The sequence below is a fragment of the Mobula hypostoma genome, chromosome 6, assembly GCF_963921235.1.
Source record: "Mobula hypostoma chromosome 6, sMobHyp1.1, whole genome shotgun sequence".
Taxonomy (NCBI): Eukaryota; Metazoa; Chordata; class Chondrichthyes; order Myliobatiformes; family Myliobatidae; genus Mobula; species Mobula hypostoma.
This window is the reverse complement of record NC_086102.1, coordinates 142788574-142812281: the sequence shown is the minus strand read 5'-3', so window position 1 is coordinate 142812281 and position 23708 is coordinate 142788574. Positions and strand designations below refer to the sequence as shown.

Here is a 23708-nt window from a genome sequence, read left to right as displayed (position 1 = left end):
CACCCAGTTGAACAATTCCCCATTTTCAAGTTGTTGATTTTTAATCCCACTGCAACTCTAAAAAAACTCTAATGTTATTTTAAATTTGGTCATTGTTTTTGTAGGAATTGAATTGCCATTATGCTCTTTTGCACTGAGTGGAATAGCACTACACTCACATTGTCCTCAGCAATGACAATAAAGCTCTAACTAACTAGAGTGCAAGTGGAGTAATTGATGGGTTGATATTATGCAATTAAATCTACAGTACTATGCACACTCACAGAGTATATGTCCGTATCTTCTGCCACTGTAACCCAACCACTTCAAGGTTTGATGTGCTGTGCATTCAGAGATGCTCTTCTGCACACCACTGTTGTAACGTGTAGTTCCTCCTGGCACTTATCCTTGCAAGCGGAACAAGTGCTACACCTGCCTCTACGTCCCCTCCCTCACTACCATTCTGGGCCTCCAAAGTCCTTCCAGGTGCCTATGAATCTGTTGGGGTCATATACTGTGTCTGGTGCTCCCAGTGTGGCAACCTGTGTATCGGAGAGACCCGACGTAGACTGGAAGACCACTTCACTGAGCACGTACACTCCATCCACCAGAAGAAGTAGGATCTCCCAGTGGCCACCCATTTTAACTCCACTTCCCATTCTCATTCCAATATATCAATCATGGCCTCCTCTACTGTTGCAATGAGTGCCACACTCAGGTTGGAGGAACAACACATTATATTCTGATATTCTGTCTGGGTAGCCTCCAAATTGATGGTATGAACACTGATTTCTTGAACTTCTGGTAATGCCCCCCCCCCCACCGTTCCCCATCCCCTTTTCCCTCTCTCACCTCCCTTTGGTGCTCCTCCCTACCTTTTCTTTCTGCCATGGCCTCTGTCCTCTCCTCTTAAGACTCCCCTTTTCCCAGCCCTGTATCTCTTTCACCAATCAACTTCCCAGCTCTTTACTTCATCCCTCCCCCTCCTGGTTTCACCTATCTCCTGTTGTTTCTCTCTTCCCTCCCCCACCTTTTAAATCTACCCCCCATCTTTTTTCTCCAGTCCTGTCGAAGGGTCTTGGCCTGAAACATCCACTGTACATTTTTCCATAGATGCTGTCTGGCCTGCTGAATCCCTCCAGCATTTTGTGTGTGTGTTACTTAGATTTCCAGCATCTGCAGATTTTCTTTCGTCCCTTAATAACAGGATGGTTTTGCCCACAGAACTGCCGCCCATTGGACACTTTTTGTTTTCTTACACCATTCTCTGTAATCTATAGAGATTGCTGTGCCTGAAGATCCCAGCAGATCAGCAGTGTCTGAGATACTCAAACCACCCTGTCTAGCACCAACAATCACCACTCTATGGGTCAAAGTCACTTAGATTATCACATTTCTTCCCCATTTTGATGTTTGGTCTTAGCAACAACTCCGCATGCTTTTATGCATTTAATTGCAGCCACAATAAAGTATATCTAAAGTTGGCATCATTCCCTGCTACGATCCCTAGATCACGAAGATCTCTTCTGGGGGAGGTATGACCTGTACAAAAAGGATGGGGTACACCTGAATCTGAGGGGAATCAGTATGTGCGGGCATGTTTGCTAGAGCTATTGGTGAGGGTTTAAACTCAGATGGCAGGTGGATAGGAGCCGGTGTGATAGGGCAGTTGCAGTAGAAGACGAATCAGTGTGCAGTGAGACTGTGAAGCAGGACAGGCAGATGATAGGGCGAAATTACAGTCAGTGGGATGAGGCGAAGCTCAAAATGGGGTCAAAATTGAAAAGGGTGATAAATATAGGACTGAAGGTTTTATATTTGAATGTAAACAGTATATGGAATAAGGTAGGATGATCTCCAAGTTTCAAAGTACATTTATTATCAAAGTATGTATGCAGTATACGACCCAGGATTTGTCTTCCCCACAGACAGCCATGAAACAAAGAAAAACCATGGAACTCATTGAAGGAAAAAAATCAAACCCCCCCCCAGAACTCAGTGTTCATTATCTGTGGGCCACTCTGATTCATATTCACCCAAAATAGCAACGAGAAAAAGGAGCAACCAGAAACTAGAAACACTTGATAATGTGAACTAGAGTCCAATCCACAAACCACGATGATAAAACCTTGCTCTGCCACCACCCTCCGACAGCATCAGTGGGGTGGGGGGTGGAGAATAGAGAGGGGGGGAGGGGGAGAGAGGGGGAGGGGGAGAGAGGGGGGAGAGAGAAAGGGGGGAGGGGGAGAGAGAAAGGGGGGGAGGGGGAGAGAGAAAGGGGGGAGGGAGGGGGACAGAGAGGGAGAGGGACGATAGAGAGAGAGGGGGGGATGGAGAGAGAGAGGGGGATGGAGAGAGAGAGGGGGATGGAGAGAGAGAGGGGGATGGAGAGAGAGAGGGGGGTGGAGAGAGGAGGGGGATGGAGAGAGAGAGGGGGGATGGAGAGAGAGAGGGGGGATGGAGAGAGAGAGGGGGGATGGAGAGAGAGAGGGGGGATGGAGAGAGAGAGGGGGGATGGAGAGAGAGAGGGGGGATGGAGAGAGAGACGGGGGATGGAGAGAGAGACGGGGGATGGAGAGAGAGACGGGGGATGGAGAGAGAGACGGGGATGGAGAGAGAGACGGGGGATGGAGAGAGAGAAAGAGGGGGGATGGAGAGAGAAAGAGGGGGGATGGAGAGAGAAAGAGGGGGGATGGAGAGAGAAAGAGGGGGGATGGAGAGAGAAAGAGGGGGGATGGAGAGAGAAAGGGGGGATGGAGAGAGAAAGAGGGGGGATGGAGAGAGAAAGAGGGGGGATGGAGAGAGAAAGAGGGGGGATGGAGAGAGAAAGAGGGGGGATGGAGAGAGAAAGAGGGGGATGGAGAGAGAAAGAGAGGGGATGGAGAGAGAAAGAGAGGGGATGGAGAGAGAAAGAGAGGGGATGGAGGGGACACATATATATACACACACACACACACACACACACACCCCTTCCTCCAGCAGCAGCGAGTAAGCGGCTGGTAGACAGCACTGAACACTTGCTGTTGGAATTCTTTGAGGAAGTAACAGGCAGGATAGACAAAGGAGAGTCTATGGATGTTGTTTACTTGGATTTTCAGAAGGCCTCTGACAAGGTGACAAGGAGGCAGGGTTTGAGGGTCGGCACAACATTGTGGGCCAAAGGGCCTGTAATGTGCTGTACTATTCTATGTTCTATGTTCTTAACAGGACAGAACCCAGGGTACTATAGGAAATATACTAGCATGGATGGAAAATTGACTGACTGGCAGGAGCCAAAGAGTTGAAATAAAGGGGGCTTATTCCAGTTGGCTGCTGGTAACCAGTGCTGTTCCACAGAGCTCAGTATTAGGAGCATTTCCTTTCACATTATATGTTAATGATTTGGATGACAGAATTGATGACTTTGTGGCCAAGTTTGCAGATGATACAAAGGTACGTGGAAGGGCAGAGAGTTTGCAGAAGGAATTAGCCAGACTGGGAGAATGGCCAAAGTAGTGGCAGATGGAATATCGTGTACAGAAGTGTATGATAATGCACTCTGGTAGAAGGAATAAAGACAAACTATTTTCTAACCCAAAAGAAAATTCAAAAATCAGAGGTGTATAGGGACTTGGGAGGCCTCGTGCAGGTTTTCCTAAAGGTTGACTTGCATCCAGTATTCAGGACTTCTTCAAGGAGCAATGCCTCAAAAAGGTGGCATCTATCATTAAGGACCATCGAGGAGGTGGTACAGGAGCCTGAAGGCACAAACTTAACGGCTCAGGAACAGCTTCATCCCCTCTTCCATCAGATTTCTGAATGACATTGAACCCATGAACACCACCTCACTACTTTTTTTTAAATTTTTTGCACTACTTAACTTCTTAAATATATTCTTCCTACTATAATTTAGTTTTTGTTTTTATTATGCATTGCAATGCACTGCTGCCGCATAACAACAAACTTCAGGACACGTGCCAGTGATATTAAATCTGATTCTGAAGCTGAGTTAGTGGCAAGGAAGGAAAATGCAATGTGGCATTAATTTTGAGAGCAACAGAATAGAAAAGGGACGATGAAATGCTGAGGCATTGATAAGGCATTGCTCAGACCACACTTGGAGTATTGTGTGTAGTTTTAGGTCCCTTATCTAAGTGAAAATATGCTGGCATTGGAGGGGGTCCAGAGGGGCTTCATGAGAATAATTCCAGGAATGAAAGGGTTAACGTATGATAGATGGGTCCGGGCCTGTACTTGCTGGAGTTTAGAAGAATGTGGAGGAATTGCATTGAAACTTATCGAATACTGAAAGGCTTTGACAGAGTGGATGTGGAGAGAATGTTTCCTATTGTGGGCGAGTTTAAGGCAGGCTGAAAATAGAGGGGCATCCATTTAGAACGGTGACAAGAAGTAATTTCTTTAGCTAGATGGTGGCGAATCTGTGGAATTCATTGCCACAGATGGCTGTGAAGGCAAAGTCATTGAGTACATTTAAAGTAGAGGCTGGTAGGCTCTTAGTTGGTCAAACATTTCGGGTAGGAGCCAGGAGAATGGTGTTGAGAGAGATAATGAAACACCAATGATAGAGCATATTCAATGGGCCCAGTGACCTAATTCTGTTCCAATATCTTATGACAGGCCCGTTTCCATAAAATCAGAGAGTAGTGTTCAGGTCTTAATCCTGGAGATGAAGAATTATTAGAATGGGAGTTTAACAGAATTCCCCTTTGCACAGTACCGATGTTTTATGTTTCTATGTTGTTTAGGTTTGAATGTCATTTTCAATCAGATTGGGGCTGCAGCCATTTATAAAAACAAGAACCAGTCTTCAAGATGAAAACTTGTTCACATGTAAAATACAAGCAGTAATTAAACAAATTCTATTGACTGCAGAGGGAGCCACGTCGCAAAGCTGGGTGTCTGGATTCTCAATAAAGGTGTTTGAATTTGCTGAGGTATTCTCTGTCTCAGAGGCCGATGTTAGACTGTCTTTAAAGAGAGTGAACCCTCGCAAGGCAGAAGGTCCCGATGGAGTACCTGGGAAGGCTCTGAAAACCTGTGCCAACCAACTAGCGGGAGTATTCAAGGACATTTTCAACCCCTCACTACTACAGGCAGAAGTTCCCACTTGCTTCAAAAAGGCAACAATTATACCAGTGCCTAAGAAGAATAATGTGAGCTGCCTTAATGACTCGCCTGGTAGTACTCACATTGACAGTGATGAAATGCTTTGAGAGATTGGTTATGACTAGACTGAACTCCTGCCTCAGCAAGGAGCAGGACCCATTGCAATTTGCCTATCGCCACAATAGGTCAACGGCAGACACAACCTCCATGGCTCTTCACACGGCTTCAGACCACCTGGACAACACAAACACCTATGTCAGGTTGCTGTTCATCGACTATAGCTCAGCATTTAATACCATCATTCCCACAATCCTGATTGAGAAGTTGCAGAACCTGGGCCTCTGTAATTGGATCCTTGACTTGCTAACCGAAAGACCACAGTTTGTGTGGATTGGTGATAACATATCCTCCCGCTGACGATCCACACTGGCGCACCTCAGGGGTGTGTGCGTAGCCCATTGCTCTACTCTCTGTATACACATGACAGTGTGACTAGGCATAGCTCAAATACCGTCTACAAATTTGCTGACGATACAACTATTGTTGGTAGAATCTCAGGTGGTGACGAGAGGGCGTACAGGAGTGAGATATGCCAACTAGTGGAATGGTGCCGCAGCAACAACCTGGCCCTCAATGTAGGTAAGATGAAACAGCTGATTGTGGACTTCAGGAAGGACAAGATGAAGGAACATATACCAATCTTCATAGAGGGATCAGAAGTGGAGAAAGTGAGCAGCTTCAAGTTCCTTGGTGTCAAAATCTCTGATGATCTAACCTGGTCCCAACATATCAATGTAGTCATAAAGGCGGCAAGACAGCAGCTATACTTTATTAGGAGTTTGAAGAAATTTGGCGTGTCAACAAATACACTCAAAAACTTCTATAGTTGTACCGTGGAGAGCACTCTGACAGACTGCATCACTGTGTGGTATGGAGGGGCTGCTGCACAGGACCAAAAGAAGCTGCAGAAGGTTGTAAATCTAGTCAGCTCCATCTTAGGCACTAGCCTACAAAGTACCCAGGACATCTTTAGGGAGCGGTGTCTCAGAAAGGCAGCGTCCATTATTAAAGACCTCCAGCACCCAGGGAGTGCTGGAGGTGAGAAAACACCCTTTTCTCACTGTTGCCATCAGGTAGGAGATTCAGAAGCCCGAAGGCACACACTCAGCAATTCAGGAACAGTTTCTTCCCCTCTGCCATCCGATTCCTGAATGGACTTCGAAGCTTTGGACACTACCAAACTTTTAAAAATATACATTATTTCTATTTTTGCACATTTTTAAATAATCTATTCAATATACATAATTGATTTACTTGTTAATTTATTATGATGTTTTATTTTATCATTTTTTCTCTCTCTGCTAGATTATGTACTGCATTGGACTGCTGCTGCTAAGTTAACAAATTTCACATCACATGCCAGTGATAATAAACCTGATTCTGATTTGAAATATGGTCCCACTGAATATTTTCAGTTCTATGGAGTCATTTGCCCACACCCACAATGCTGAATTAAACTATTATAATTGTAGCAGTTGATCACTTGCTATTATCTCCTTGTTTTAAAGAGTAATAAACCTTAATTTACTTTGGGTTTAGAGAGATTTTCCCAAGAGACTATTCCAGAATGTCTGCTTGTCATGCTGAATAAAGCCCTCATACATCCAAACTCACACTCAACACTTTAAAATTAGCTTCTTCCCCTCTGCCATCAGATTTCTGAATCATCCATGAATACTACCTCATCATTCCTCTTTTGCATTATTCATTTATTGCAATTTAATAATAGTTCTTTATGTACTCTATTGTATTGCAGCCATAGAACAATAAATTTCACAATGTGTCAGTGAAAATATACCTGATTCTGATTCTAAACCTGGAGATGATTAACTCTTAAGTTAACAGGCAGTCCAAGCTCATTGGACATGAATTTCTACATTTCTGCACATGATTTTGAAACCTTACAGAAGGAATGAAGCACACATAAAATGCTGGAGGAACTTAGCAGGCCAGGCAGCATCTATGGAAAAAAGCCCAAGTGACGTTTCGAGCCAAGGCCCTTCAGCAGGACCCGAAAGGCCGATTGTATTTTTTCCCATAGATGCTGCCTGTCCTGCTGAGTTCCTCCAGCATTTTGTGTGTTAGTTGGATTTCTGGCATCTGCAGATTCTCTCTTGTTTGAGAAGGGAGGAAGCTTTCAGCTTCGCATGTTTTGTGCTCCTTCCCTTGCACCATCATGTTGTAAGACTTGGGAAATGGAACCTGATTTTTAAAATCTCATTCTTTTCCTCCTACTTGTAAAGAGATTCTCCTAAGCTGATTAGACTACCTTGGGAATGGCCTTTAGAAGATGTACAAAAAATATAACCTAATCTATATATAAAATTACCAAGCAACACACACATCAAAGTTGCTGGTGAACACAGCAGGCCAGGCAGCATCTCTAGGAAGAGGTACAGTCGACGTTTCAGGCCGAGACCCTTCGTCAGGACTAACTGAAGGAAGAGTTAGTAAGAGATTTGAAAGTGGGAGGGGGAGGGGGAGATCCAAAATGATAGGAGAAGACAGGAGGGGGAGGGATGGAGCCAAGAGCTGGACAGGTGATTGGCAAAGGGGATACGAGAGGATCATGGGACAGGAGGTCCGGGAAGAAAGACAAGGGGGGGGGACCCAGAGGATGGGCAAGGGGTATAGTCAGAGGGACAGAGGGAGAAAAAGGAGAGTGAGAGAAAGAATGTGTATAAAAATAAATAACAGATGGGGTACAAGGGAGAGGTGGGGCATTAACGGAAGTTAGAGAAGTCGATGTTCATGCCATCAGGTTGGAGGCTACCCAGACGGAATATAAGGTGTTGTTCCTCCAACCTGAGTGTGGCTTCATCTTTACAGTAGAGGAGGCCGTGGATAGACATGTCAGAATGGGAATGGGATGTGGAACTAAAATGTGTGGCCACTGGGAGATCCTGCTTTCTCTGGCGGACAGAGCGTAGGTGTTCAGCAAAGCGGTCTCCCAGTCTGCGTCGGGTCTCGCCAATATATAAAAGGCCACATCGGGAGCACCGGACGCAGTATATCACCCCAGCCAACTCACAGGTGAAGTGTCGCCTCACCTGGAAGGACTGTTTGGGGCCCTGTATGGTGGTAAGGGAGGAAGTGTAAGGGCATGTGTAACACTTGTTCCGCTTACAGGGATAAGTGCCAGGAGGGAGATCAGTAGGGAGGGATGGGGGGGACGAATGGACAAGAGAGTCGCATAGGAAGCGATCCCTGCGGAAAGCGGGGGGGGGTGGGAGGGAAAGATGTGCTTCGTGGTGGGATCCTGTTGGAGGTGGCGAAAGTTACGTAGAATAATATGTTGGACCCGGAGGCTGGTGGGGTGGTAGGTGAGGACCAGGGGAACCCTATTCCTAGTGGGGTGGCGGGAGGATGGAGTGAGAGCAGATGTACATGAAAGGGGGGAGATGCGTTTGAGAGCAGAGTTGATAGTGGAGGAAGGGAAGCCCCTTTCTTTAAAAAAGGAGGACATCTCCCTCATCCTAGAATGAAAAGCCTCATCCTGTGGACAGATGCGGCGGAGACAGAGGAATTGCGAGAAGGGGATGGCGTTTTTGCAAGAGGCAGGGTGAGAAGAGGAATAGTCCAGATAGCTGTGAGAGTCCATAGGCTTATAGTAGACATCAGTGGATAAGCTGCCTCCAGAGACAGAGACAGAAAGATCTAGAAAGGGGAGGGAGGTGTCGGAAATGGACCAGGTAAATTTGACGGCAGGGTGAAAGTTGGAGGCAAAGTTAATAAAGTCAACGAGCTCAGCATGCGTGCAGGAAGCAGTGCCAATGCAGTCATCGATGTAGCGAAGGAAAAGTGGGGGACAGATACCAGAATAGGCACAGAACATAAATTGTTCCACAAAGCCAACAAAAAGGCAGGCATAGCTAGGACCCATATGGGTCCCCGTAGCTACACCTTTAGTTTGGAGGAAGTGGGAGGAGCCAAAAGAGAAATTATTAAGAGTAAGGACTAATTCCACTAGACGGAGCAGAGTGGTGGTAGAAGGGAACTGATTAGGTCTGGAATCCAAAAAGAAGCGGAGAGCTTTGAGACCTTCCTGATGGGGGATGGAAGTGTATAAGGACTGGACATCCATGGTGAAAACCTTTCTGATGGGTGATGGAATTACCAATATTTAATTGTGCTCACTGTTCATTTTTAATATACAGAACTGTAACTAACCAGGACTGAGCCCATTGTTCTTATCAAAGTACCTACTACATTCTAAACAATAAACTATCCGTAATCCAATGAAAACAAAGTCCTTTTGTCATTAACTGACCAGACTACTCATTTTATAACTAAAATTTGCACGTCTGAGTAATATAATGTTTGACATGTTCCTTTATAAAAATATCTTGCCTGCCCTGCCATGGCAAGTCATCATTTAATCAATGTAATTACATCCTTATGCCAAGTCAGTATATTTTGTGTATCATCTTAGTTTGCTCTTAAATTAATGATGGATCCTACCAGCGAAAGGTACTTCTTTTTAGCTGATCAGACAAGGAGCCTTTGGGCTACCTATTTCAAAGTGTAAAAGATAATCCAATAGTAAGGTAACAGGATCACGTGAGATTCATTTCCATGTGGCCCCCATTTTCAACAGTGCTCTGCTGAGGTCGAACTATACCAGACTGAGTCCATTGCCATGCATCGCCCTTTAGCTATCTACTTTTTAATCAATATACCAACTGAAAACAGTCACTGTTAGCAGACTAGCCGACTGGTTTTATGACATTGGCCTTTGTATGCCTAACTCTGATTAATGGTTGAAATAAAAGTTATTTATTAAAAGACACTGCCCTTTTTGCCAAAGGGAGAACAGCATTTAATCAGTGCATAAGTATATTTATGCTACGATACCATTTTATGAATGATTGATCATTTTTTGGTGCTGTTTGGACTCTCTTTGCCCATAATATCTAGAAAATATTTTGGGCAGGTAGGCCAAACCAGATTGGTGCTGGATGTATTGAGTAAAATTATTTTTACGACAATGACTTAATGCTCCTCTGCAATTCCAAATAGAACTTAAATTACCAGCATCTCTGAGCAAGATCAGTGTGATTTCCAGTTCCTGAGAGTTGGGTAGAAATACATGGACCATTTCTAGATCATGCAATAGTACCCAAAGAAATAACTGTGCGGAAAGAAGTCAGGCAGTAACAGTTTTATGCAATGTGGCATTTTTATTAGTCCACATTAGACAAATAGAATCCAATATTATTCAATTGTCTGTTGAGGCCATTACTTTTATTATCATAGAATTATTATGGTATTAAAAGCAGCCATTTATCAATGGGGTAGAGCAATCAGATCAGTTCCATTCTCCTGCTCTTTTCCAACTGCCCTGACAATTATTCCTTTTCAAGCAGCTAACCAATTCCCTATTACCACTACTGTTACAGTTCCTGATCATTATCAATCTGCAAAAAAACAAAAAAAAAATTCTCGCAAATCTTCTATCAAAACTTTAAATCTGTACCCTTGGACTTTGAACTATTTGCCAATCGGAACAGCTTCCCACCATTTTATCTTATCTAATTAAGATCTCGTGCAAGTATTCCCTCAACTTACAAAAGATTTTGCTCCTTTCACAAAGTGTTTAGTTCAGTAACACTTTGTACATCATTAAGACTATGGAAAGTATGTTAAGTGTTCAGTAAAACTCCTTTAATTTGGCACGCTCAGAACTCTGCTGGTAATAGACTAGCAGATTTTTTGTATTAGCAGTAGTTAATCTATCAATGGTCTATCATTTTTTTTCTTTAAATGTCACACAGTACATTTAAAGGGAGTGTAGGATAGAAGATGCAGTTAAGGTTAAAGAACACATGGCAAACAAGTCAGTTTCCAGTGAGCACAGCCAACAGAATTAACTGACTTTGACGAGACTGGGACGCGCACACACACACACGCACACACACACACACACACACACACACAGTGTGGGAACTGGGCCCCTGCGAATTGACAGGTGATCTGGGAACTAGACCCCGGGTAAAAGGACAGTGAGTGTAGGATCTAGATCCATGTTGTGGACAAGTAACACAGAAAAGCCTGACATCCCACTCCACGAGGTTCAAGAATAACTACTTCCCATCAAGCATTCAGCAAAACCCTAATCACTATAGCTTAGCAACACTAAAGCAGCCTTTTTAATATACAGAACTATAATTAACCAGGACTGAGCCCATTGTTCTCATCAAACCACCTACTACATTCTGAACAGTAAACCGTAATCCAATGAAAACTGAGTCCTTATCCCACTAACAGACCAGACCACTCATTTTATAATTATAATGTGCATGTCTGCTGCTGATTAATATAATATTTAACATGTTCATTTATATCCTCTGCCCAGGATAGAGAATACCTTTGCAAATATTTCTGGAGGAAAACACTTCAGCAAAGTGGATTTAGCTGAGCCTTACCCACAGATGGAGATTCCAAAGTGTTTCTCACCATAAGCGCTCACAAAGGGCTTTAACACTATAACCGGCTTATTTTTGGAGTAGCACCTGCACTCTGACAGAAAACTATGGACCAGGTGAGGCAAGGCTGCCCAGGTACTCAGTGTTATCTGGGTGATAGCGTGGTTACTGGTAGGGATAACAGGGATTTCTCCAAAATTGCAAGGCAGTATTAAAAAGATTAGAAGATTGTGGGCTCAGAGCACAGTGTGAATTCTTTAATCTAAGCATCACTTACTTTGATGGCCAAGAATAACACAAGTGTGCCGAGAAAATTCAAGCAGTGGTGGATGCCCCAAAGGCCACAGGACTTGCCACAGCTATGGTTCTTTCTAGGATTTGTCAATTACTATACGAAACAGGTTCCTGCCAAACCTGGCTACTGTGTTCCACACTTGAACTCATTACTACGGATCAGGAATGGCACTGGACAAAGCAGTGTGAGGTGGCTTTCAAAAAGATAAAGGAAACGGTGACATCAGACACCGTACACACACATTATAATGCACATCATCCAGTGAAGGTTGCCTTAGCCTTGTAAAATATCGTGAGTGATGGAACTGAACACCCCCTAGCCTGTGCATTACATTCCCTTATCACTGCTGGGAAATATTATGCACAGATTGACAGAGGGGCCATGAATCTGGCCTGAAGTGTAAAATGTTTAAACCAGTACTTGCATGGGAGCGAGTTTGCCCTTGTTACTGATCATCAGCCACCGGTGATCCACTAATAGCAGCAGCATGAATGCAGAGATGGGCTCTGTTTCTTGGATGACACAATTACAAGATCAAATTCAAGAGGATGACTAATCATAGAAATACTGATGGATTGTCCCATTTACCCTTGGAAAAGGAAATAACTGAAAAATTTACAAAAGAGGACATTCCTCATGATATAATCTCCCTAATGCAAATCAAAAGTCCCTCTGTTATGGCAGAGATGATCCAAAGGGAAACCAGACAAAGACCTCACACTGTCTCAGGTCTACATAGCCTGATGGCTGAAATGTGCAGCAGAAATCCCACTTAACCCATTTTTACCAACACAGAGATGAACTTGCCCAGAATGGAGGTTGCCTTATGTGGGGATTGTAAGTTATTGTCCCATCCAAACTGAGAGCTAAAGTGTTGGAGGAGCTACAGGCCGGTCATCTAGGGGTGGTCGAAATGAAAGCTCAAAGTATGGTCTGGTGTCCTGGGATAGATAAACAGCTTACCATGCAGCATTCGGGATGCCAACAAGTCCAGAAGAAAGGTGTTCAGAGCTGTCAGAACCACTTCCGCAGTCCCAGAATCAACCACAACAAAGGAGACCCCAGAACCTAAGATTATTTCACAGCCAGGTCTCATCTGCCAAGCAGAGTGATCTCCCTTGTCAGGATATGCATACATACATACACACATAAGTTGAGATGCACTATATACTGAGTTGGAGTTTATAGCTAAGCAGGGAGGAGTGTTATTTAATACTTCAGTAATATTTGAGTAATATTGTAAATATATTGTTGGATTAAAGTATTCTTTGTTGTTCATATAACTTATTACAGGTTATATGTAAAAGGACATGAATGGCGTACATCATCACGTGATACGTGTATGCCTTGCTAAAGTAAAAAAAAATGAATCAGACACACATCTTCCTGTTATGTATTTTTCTTTCAATTAGTTTTATATTTTAGAGCTATAAAGCTTAATAACCTGTGATGCTGCTGCAAGTGATCAGAATCTGGTTTATAGTCACCGACATACTACATATTGAGAAATTGTTACATTGCAATACATAAAAAACACTAAGTTACAGGAAGAAATGAAAAAAAAACTGCAAAATGTGGGGTAGTGTTCATTGGTCCGTTTAGAAATCCAATAATGGAGGGAAGAAGCAGTTTCTAAAATATTGAGTGTGTAACTTCAGGCTTCTGTAACTCCTCCCTGATGGTAGCAATGAGAAGAAGGCATGTCCTGGACGATGAGTGTCCTTAGTGATAAATACTGCCTTCTTGAGTCATCATCTATTGAATGCTTTTGTCGGTGGGAAGGCTAGTGCCCATGATTTAGCTTACAACCCTCTGCTGCTTCTTCTGACCCAGCGTATTGGCATCTCCATGCTAGACAGTGATGCAACCACAGTACAACTGTAGAAATTTGTTAGTGTCTTTGGTGACATACCAAATCTCCTCCAACTTTTAATGAAATATAGCCACAGGTATGTCTTCTTCATAATTGTTGGGCTCAGAAGAGATCTTCAGACCTGTTGACATGCAGGAACTTGAAGCTGTTCAGCCTTTCCACTGCTGCCTCCTCAATGAAGATTAGTTAGTGTTCTCCTAACTTTCCTTCTTGAAGTCCACTTTCAGTTCCTTGATCTTACTTGAGTGCAGGGTTGTTGTTGCAATACCACTAAACCAGTTAAGTTGTCCTCACTCTTATATGCCTCCTCATCACCCCCTAAGATTCTGCCAACAATGGTTGTGTCCTTGGCAAATTATAGATGGTGTCTGAACTAGGGCTAGGCACACAGTCATGAATGTAGAGAGTAAAGCAGTGGGCTACACACACATCCTTGAGGTGCACCTGTGTTGACTGTCAGCAAACTAAGTTCTTCATTTCACCTGTGCATAAATGTACTTGTGCACATGATAATAAACTTGATTTTGACATCACTTGGAGAATCAGAGGTAATCAATAGTGCCTCTAAAAATGAATTTATTTGGACAGCTGCACTTGTCCATTTGCCTCGCCCCTTTCTTTCACCAGAGCTGGATGGGGAACAACTGGGGTTTCAGAATTCACTGTTTTAGTGAAGGTAATAAATTATGAAATGCCCGAAGACTCAACAGTGCCAAAGCAAAAGTTCATTAACTGAACATTCATAAATGAAAACTACCCCATCAACCTTATTTACTCCAAGCAGAATAATCTTAGCTTTGGTTAAAATCATTAAAACCATCCTGCATTTCCAATAAAAAGCAGCCCAGACCCCACTGGCCCGACTAATTCCTGGCCCATTTCCAAATTTCCTAACTCTCCAGCACCCTGAAACGTATCAACACTTCTAGACCTGTGTCAACTTTCCCACCAGTTCTCTCCAGTCAGATTTTTGTAGTTCTCCATCCACTCCAAATTAAACCCTGGATGATAGTTTTGCTAACTGAAATATGGAACATTGTTTCTTTTTATTGCCTTCTGGATGATTGACAGTGTGCTTACCACTCTACTCTTCTACCCTTCAGTATGGCTGATTTGGACCAACAACTCTTAGTCCAGTTTAAAACTTGGTTAACTAGTTTAATGCACTTATGAAAAGTGATTATGTCTCCATTATGTCATCTTCAGATTTATGAATTTGCTACCTGGTCCATGGTTTGAAAGGGTTGCCACAGGCACGTTTTGCAGAACTCCAAACAAACCACACTCCAGCACCGCCCTTTCACTTGCTTACACTGTTACCAAATTAAACACTTCTATGACAAAGTATTCCATTTTTCTTACTTCTGAAACAGTTCTTCAAATCTCCAAGGACATATCAGTCTCATCCTTTCCCTTATCCACATGCCACCAATTGACACCACCGTCTATACTACTGAGCCAGTTTTCCCATGCACCTAAAGCACTCAGCACTACTTTTACTCCCATGCTAAAACAATCCACTGCCTCTGAACCTAGTTCCAATGAGCTTAATTTTCTCTAAGTTATGGGAAGACTGAAGCCAACAAAGGCAGCCAGACCAGCTTTGCATCTTCTTAACTCCACAAGGATGGTGATATCCCAGGAGGGACATCTTGTGGCCCATTAGCTCTGCCGGCTTAGCATCACCAAGGCCTGGCAAGCAGAGCAACTGTTTGGTGTGCTCAGACTCTGATAAGTCTGTATAAGGTGAGTTTTCAGCGATTGGTATTTATCATGTTCAGGTGGGTGATTGAGTACACTCGTTACTCCCGATGCTGTGGAACTGCTGAGCGACGCTGTCACATCATAGAATTTGGTGTGGTCCACTATGATTTCCCGCAGCGCAAATTCAGCCTCAGCTTGTATAAACCAAGCAATGGCATTTTTCTCCCAAAACTCCAACAGTTTCAAAGCGACTGCATTGCCCAACATATCCAATAACTCTAGAATCATCCTGGAGCATCGGATGTAGGCTTTCGCAAATAAATGACATTAAATGATCAAGAAACAATAAGTAACAACTCATTTATTGGAATCAAAACACTGAGTGCAAAGCATGGTAACAGTAATTCACATAATTACATCATCACATCAGACCAGCCTCTTAAAGTAAACCCCACCTCAATGTCAGTGGTTGTCAATTATGTATGTTTCCACCAATTACATTACCTGACACAATAAACTAAACTAAAACTCCCATTTTTCCCCCACATGATAAAATAAAGGGTATATGTCACGCCACAGCAATGTAAGAAATGGGACCTGCAGTAAGTCCAATAACCCAACTTTCAATAGCATCATGCTTGATCTGACCTTAACCTTAACTCCAACTCCATTTCCCAGCCCAGCCCCTAGAATCCTTGTTTCTCCAGTTGTCAAAAATCAGTCCAACTCAGCTTTGAATACACTTTGTGGGTCAGATTACCCCAAAGATTCACAATCTGGGGAGAGAATAAACTAATCAGTTTACTCATAATCTTGATTTTAAGCAACTGACTGACCCTTCATTTTGAGATTACATCCAATAGTTCATGACTTCAATAGGGGAAAGATCATCAAATGTTACATCTGCTCATATGAACATGTAACAATACCTGCTTCCTATATTTTATTCAAATGGCCAACTTTGAGAAACTGAGGACTGGTAGGAAATTTCATATTGAAAGACATCATACTCTGGGGTCTTTACGTAGCATTCATGGATACTGCCAAACAAAAAGTCAATGAAAGGTGACCTGGAACCTTGGCTAATTATCCTTTTCCCAACTTTAAAAATGCTGATAACAACTATGTTCCTCTGTTGTGATCAGCATATTGAACAATAATGTGGGATGAGAGCTTCTTAACTTATGGCAGCACTTAAAGCTCTGCAAACCTGCTCTCAGTCCAGCAGTGATGTATAGACTCACACAGAAAAAACAGGATGGAGACAGGCACTTTGGCTCATCAAGTCTATACTAAGTAAATATCTAAACAAACCTTGCACGAATGTTATTTTTAATCTCCCCTCACATCTACCATTCACCTGCCGCCTACAAATCCTCACATCTGTGAAACATGGACGGAAACCAAAGCACCCAAAGGAAACACACAAGGTTACAGGGAGAATGTGCAAACTCCAAATAGACAGCACCCAAGGGCGGGAGTGGATGGAGTCAGTTGAGCAGAGAGTCATTATGTCACTGAAAAAGAATCAATGTTGCTAACTTTCTGACTTGTGTACTTCAGCAAGATATGTGGATTGTAATGAACCATGAAGAAAAAAAATTAGTGACTACTTTTTGAAGTAATACAAATTGAAACAATTAGTGACGAATGTATAAATCTCACTGCACTTGAAAAAAATTGCTGCCTGTGTGCGTAAAACTGTTAACTCAAAACATTTAAACATTCCATTGAACTATCATTACGTTATATACAGTTTAACCACTACATACAAACTTTTCATTTAACAATATTGTGCTCTACAAAATAAATCCCTTATTTTCTTAAATTTATGAAAAAATGAACTGTTCATTAAAAACAGCAAGAAACCACTTCAAGTTATTACTTCTAAATGACTCCTCCAAAATATTAGCCTGCTGTGATTAGTTGTACTCAGTATACCAAGAACTCTCTGTACATGTTGCAATGTTTAAAGAACATAATTAGTTTGATCACATTGAAATTGAAATGTCACACTGACGACAAATTGTGTATTTGACCTGCACTATGTTCTCTAAATTGTGGCACTGAAAAGTTTCACAATACTTATGATTTCTAATGTATTATTCATGCTGTTTAATTTAAGAGACAAACAAGAAATATTATCACAGTTTAAATTGTCCTTAAATTAACAAGAATGCCTATTAACCAACATGTTGCAACTCATGTTCAAACAAATTTTGAAAATACTTCACAACATTTTAAATAAGAACCTTTGATCCTCTTTCAGAACCACTTACTGCATTTCTGATAAGGGAGTGATTTATTTTTCTGTGGAGTTTCTTTTATCCTTACTCCCCCATTGAGATTTAGATTCCCCGATTATTCATTTCTGCTCAAACTGACTGAGGATATGAGTAATATTCAGCAGGTGCTTTCAAATTCAACTTGCGAGAAAAGTCACTCTTGCTGAGTTCCTGAAACCATCTTGCATAAGTGTACTGTGACCTTGATATTTGGGCAGATGGGAGTTTGTGACTAAGCAAAACCTCCCTTGCTTCCGTATGTCTGAATATAGTGGCCCTTTGGTAACACACCTATGACTTCCACATCCATGCTGAGATTTAATTAAGATGTTTATGGAAGGCAAACCTGGTGAGGGAATGAAAGTTTTAATTAGTGCCCTCAAACAATTACATGCGATTCCAAGCTGTACTTTGGTACCAACAAAGATCAAATCTATCTCCTTCGACAGCTCACCAGTCAGCCTTGCCAAGCAAGCAGTTTATGACAGAGTCATGCCTTCTGATGGTGGACAGTTAATAACATCCCTGCAGATCATGACCTGCTGAGCAACACAGAATCTAACAAGGAGTATCAATATTCATCCACAGTGCAAACACAGCAGACTGAGTAGTATTGTTGAATTTAAATAAACTTCAATTTTAGAAAACCAAGAGAGTAAAATGCCTACCAAGGATTAAAACTGAGATGTATTAACTTTTATAGTGCATATATTATTGTATTATTTCATTACATTTTATCCTGCAATGACAATCTTATAGTATTTACTTGACCTTTTTATGAAGTTTGTGGACTTAGAAAGATAGGGCTTTACTACTGCCATTTTCCCAATTACCATGAAAATTAAGTTTGTACTGTTAAGCTTTTTTGATGACTTTTGAGAAAACCTTTTGAGTATATTTTCCTCAACATGCTACAAAACACCTTATCCTAAAAATTAATAATTTACTGTTCTAATAAAAAAATAGCAAATTTAATTTTACTTTCTCTTCTAAATTATCTAAGCACAGAATTCTCTTGTTATTTAAATAATTTCTACGGCACAGTAAATACAATATTTTATCACAAAAATAATTTCAAAATCACTTGCAATTTAAGTACCAAAGCAATTAAGAATGACATGAGTGGAACAGTGGTTACTGTGGGGTGGGTGCAATTCGCCTTGGTCAGTAATGCAAAGGAAGCTCAGAGTAGGTATAAAAAAAGACGAACTGGGTAACAAATTATATATTTAAATGATATACAGAACAAAGGAGAGTACTACCAATGGCACTATAGTACTATAAAACTCCAAATTTAAATCAAATTTAAATCCAATTATAAATCAGCTCCAAATAGTTATTGACAAAGGAATTCACTCAGTGTATGCAATGAACAAAATCAGTGCAGTCACCCAGCTGAGATAACAGAATGCCTTCATACAATGCTAATGATGATTGCATCCTTCAAATCTTCATTTTCATTGTAACCTTCAAGAGATCATTGATACCCGTCTCTGGCATCTCCAAGCCTAAATGCTTGAAACTGTAGTGAGCAAAACAATTCTGAATAGTTTTACTGCTTATTTCTCACTAACAATCAGTGACAAAAATTGCTGCTTTTTGAATACAAAAGACACACAACTGACGCTATTTAAAAACTGTTTGTTCTAAGCACACTGTAGTGTCTAATGGCCACACTAGTGCACGTGACTGGCACTAGCTAGAAGCTGTCCGGCAATAGTCACCTACTCCAATTAAGCGTCATGAGTGTCCCAAATAAACAAAGGAAAGCCTGGCAATTTTCTCGATTATGTTTTGTTCTTTAAGCGATGCCCCAAATAAGCAACTGTCTGATTAACTGATGACTCAATTAACCAGAATCCACTGTAATGATTCCACTTTGTGGAACACTTCTGCCCGATCTTGAACTTCTGGTTGCCTGCCATGATAGTTTTCTATCTCATTCCCACTTCTGATCTCTCCGACTTGGACCATTTTTATTTTATATTCATATATTCAAAATTACTATTGCAACAAAGCTCCAACTCACATGGGCAACATTCAGTTAGAATATTATTACGGTGAGGTTTGCCTCTTAAAATACCTACGTGCACGTACTGAGCCTTTTGGGTCTAGATTTTTGACCTAACAGAGACTGTTTAAACAGAGTATACTGGATGCTGCAACACATCCCTTCTGTCTGCAGATGGCCAATATCATTCCATTCCTTTCAGTCATCTGTCTATCTAAAAATCTCTTAAATGTCCCTGTCATATCAGCTTCCATCAGAACCCTGGCAGCCTGTTCCAAACATGTTGTGCTGTGTATAAAACTTGCCCCACACATCTTCCTTAAACTTTCTCCTCTCACCTTAAGGTGTCCTTGAGTATTCATGGTGATCAGTCCCTGACACTCCAGAGAAAATAACCCGTTTGTCTAACTTGTCCTTATAGCTCATGCCCTCTAATCCATCAAGCTAAACTTCTCTCTATCTTTTCCAAAGCTTCCCTATCCTTCCTCTGATACTGGTATAATTATAATAGTTCATTATTATAATTATGGATGACTAGAATTATAAAAATGCAATGTTGTTATACCAGTATTGGTTTAGCTTGTAAATACACAAATTAGCTAATATCAACAGCGAATAAAGTAACTATTTCAGGATGGATGTAACTTTAAAAACATGTGTAAAAGACAATCTTCAACTATCATGTATGTGAATAAACGAACTGAATTCCCAGTATTTTTTTGGTGTAGTAAATATTGCAGTAATATGTACATCAACTTTTTTTTTCCCCAGGGAATTTCACAGAGACTGACGGTTGCATCCTGCATGCAAGGCAGGGTTGTCCTGGGTTTTGCGACTGCACACTGCAATGTCTAAATCAGAGGTGACTTCATGCAAGCATTAACAGGCAGAGTAGTGCAACCTCTTTCATTTGATTTGAAAGGTTAATACAGTCGAATAGCTTGTTATCTTCCTTCATTTTACTTAATAAAATTAACTTCTAGAAATGTAAGTTGCCTTTTAATAATTTCTGGATTTTTCTCCTTTCCTATAGGCAGGATTAAGGACTACTTACTTCCACAAGTGGAAGAGGTTGATGGATGATCTGAAAGAAGTACACAACATTGAGAGGCAGAGGGTAGATAGTTAAATTCTTTTTCCTGAATTGAGGTATCAAAAACAAACAGGAATAGGTTTAAGATGAATCAGCTTTATAGAGAACTGGATATGTTATTTTTTTAAGACAGGAAGTGCTTGATGTCTGGAGTGGGCTGCTAGATGTGGTGGTGGAATCAAATACAATAGTTATGACAAATACAAATGACAAGGTATAAAAGGTTGCAGTCCTAATGAAGACAAAAGGGATTAGTGGAGATGGGGAAACTGTTGGCATGATTGTGATGGGCTGAAAGACTCTATGACTCTATAAATCCCTTTTGTGCTGTTATAAACATGATCCAGGAATAACTGCATCGCCAGCTCAGCTGTCCCTGTGTAGGTACATTAGGAACCTATTCATCAACACGGAAAACTATCCAGTAATGCCTGAGAGATAACCAGCCCATCAATGGCCGGTTGGAGTTTTGTTGGGGAACACATCACATCGCTCACCAAACACTGACTGAAGATCTGTACAGCAGGGAAGAAGAGAGAGTGGCTTAACATCACAGCAGCATTTAATAGAGCATGCAGTAAATGAATACTGATATAACTGAAGTCAGTGGAATCAAAGGAAAAATATCTGGCTGGTTGGAGTCATGCCTCAGAGGAAGATGACCGTGGTGCTTGGACATCTCTTCCATAAGACTTCATTGCAGGAGATAAGAACAATAGGAACAAAACTGCTCATCTGCAACCCCCCCCTCCGCCCACCTTACATCATGGTTCCAACCATTTTCAGCTACTTCATCAGTGTCTTTCTTTCCATCATAAGGTCAGGAATGGAATGCTCCCAACAACTGAGCAATCAATTCTAGTACCAGATTCTCAGAATACGGAACATCCCATTCAGGCACTGGCTAGTTCATGACAAATCCCATTTGTAGCACACAGGTGCCAGTTGGTACTTCTGAACAGAACAGCCCATTTGAACTCCATTCTATAGTCCAAATTAAATCTTCATTTCCTCTACCACTCGTACTCTGGACCAGTAGTGTATACAAGATGGTCAACAAGGCTTTATCAACACTTCCCCATGAGCAACCTCTGCCACCCAGAGGGTCAAGGACATCAGGAAAGAGGAAACAAAACCACTTCCAAATTTACCCCCAAATCACACACCATCTGGAGTTGCAAATATATCAGTGCTTCTTCATTGCCACTGTGTCACAAACCTGGAACTCCAAAGCAGAAAGCACTGTGGCAGCTAGCTCTTGAAATGAACTGTGGTGACTCTAGGAAGCACAGCACCACCACCTTCTCAAGGGTAATTAAAAGTGGAAAACACATGCTGACAATCCACAGCCCCCTCCTGAATAAAAAAGAACTACACTGCATTCTATGTCGGGACTTGCACCTCTATTAAATAAAGAAACATAAGTTTAATCTAACTATGTCATAAACATGGAAACACTACCACTGTTTAGCTGAATTCATTCATTAGTGCTGATTTAATGCATCTTTCTTTACAATAACTGTTTACATTACCATTCAAATAAGAACCAATTGTATAACTTGATTCTTTTCTTAAAACATTAATAATTTATGCTTTTTTTGCAAAATAGCTATTTCACATTTGTCAACTGTCATATAGTTTACTTCAACATCTATCTTCTGGGAGAAGAAAATCAAAAGTAAATCATTGTTGTATATTTATTTTAAAGTAGGCTCACAAATAATGAGCAAGACTACTGAAGCCTCACAACATTTAACTTTCTGCAGTGGCAAAGTTTGTTCCTGTGACAATGTTTAAGATTTGAGCAATACAAACCTCTACATTGAAGAGAAGCAAATCTCTGCACTCAGAATTGGCCAATATCAACTAGACCTTAAAGAAAGATTTGTTTCTTTATGTATTTCATGTTGCAATGTAACAACATTAGAGGAAAGATTCAGATTTGGTTAACTAGACTATATGTTAAACATACTTGTTTTTCCTTGGCAAAGGGCATCATCTGTACTGTGAAGTATTAGAGCTCCAATGTGCAATTATGAAGTAATTCTGGCTTCTTTCCCAAGCTCAAATTAACTGGGTCTGGAGGCAATCCAAATGACATAAAAAAAAGGGGCATGAAAGAGTTGCTTCCTGCAACAATCACACTTTTCTTCTGCAAACTGGCTGATGCTGATGGAATTTATAAAGCTTGCAACAAATTCTGAAGGAGTTATAAAAATATAACCGTTTAGATTTTGACAGTCTCATTCTAGCGCATAGAAAAGCATTAAGAATGCAGCAGTCCTAATTACCAAAGGTCTTATCGATGTACCCCAGATGCAAATTCAAAGTCCAACATGACGCACTGTGAAGCATTAGTGGCACGTGTCTGGATCATAGGAAGGCTTACGGCCAGAAAAATCCAAGTAAGCCACCTGGATTATGAAAAAAGACATTCACTCCCTCAGAAAAATGGTCACTTTAACACAGCTGTACTAAATATCTTCAAGATTCAAGATTGTTTATGGTCATGCATCAGTACACAAGTGTAAAGGAGAAGAAAATGTTTGTTACTCTGGATCTGATTTAGCATAAAAACACAATAAACAACATGATAAATACAAATACATAAGATTAGCTTATATACATGGACTGACTGAAAGTGACGCTAAGTACAGGAGTACTTGCACATATGGTGACTGACTGATAGGAAATGATAAAGTTGCAGTGGTGGGGTGGGTTAATGGATGGAGCTGTTGATCAGTTTGACAGCTTGAGGGAACTAACTGTTTTGAGTATGATGGTTCCGGCATGAATGCTGCATATCTTCTTCCCTAATGGGAATTGGATAGACATGGTGGGCTTTCTTGACTGTGGATAATGTGTTCTGGGACCATG

The 23708-nt window shown here is 41.4% G+C and overlaps 1 protein-coding gene across 5 annotated transcripts in view; it reads right to left on the bottom strand.

Annotated features, from left to right (window-relative positions):
• LOC134348459 (diacylglycerol kinase beta) overlaps positions 1 to 23708 on the bottom strand; it is a 579084-nt gene that overhangs the window by 356159 nt on the left and 199217 nt on the right. The window contains exon 1 of one of the 5 annotated variants that reach the window (XM_063051882.1): positions 22804 to 22915. The exons of the other annotated variants lie outside the window; for them this stretch is intronic. The gene's annotated coding sequence lies outside the window, so the exon portion shown is untranslated. Of the gene's footprint in view, positions 1 to 22803; positions 22916 to 23708 lie in introns of those variants that run through there. 5 annotated transcript variants of the gene reach the window in all.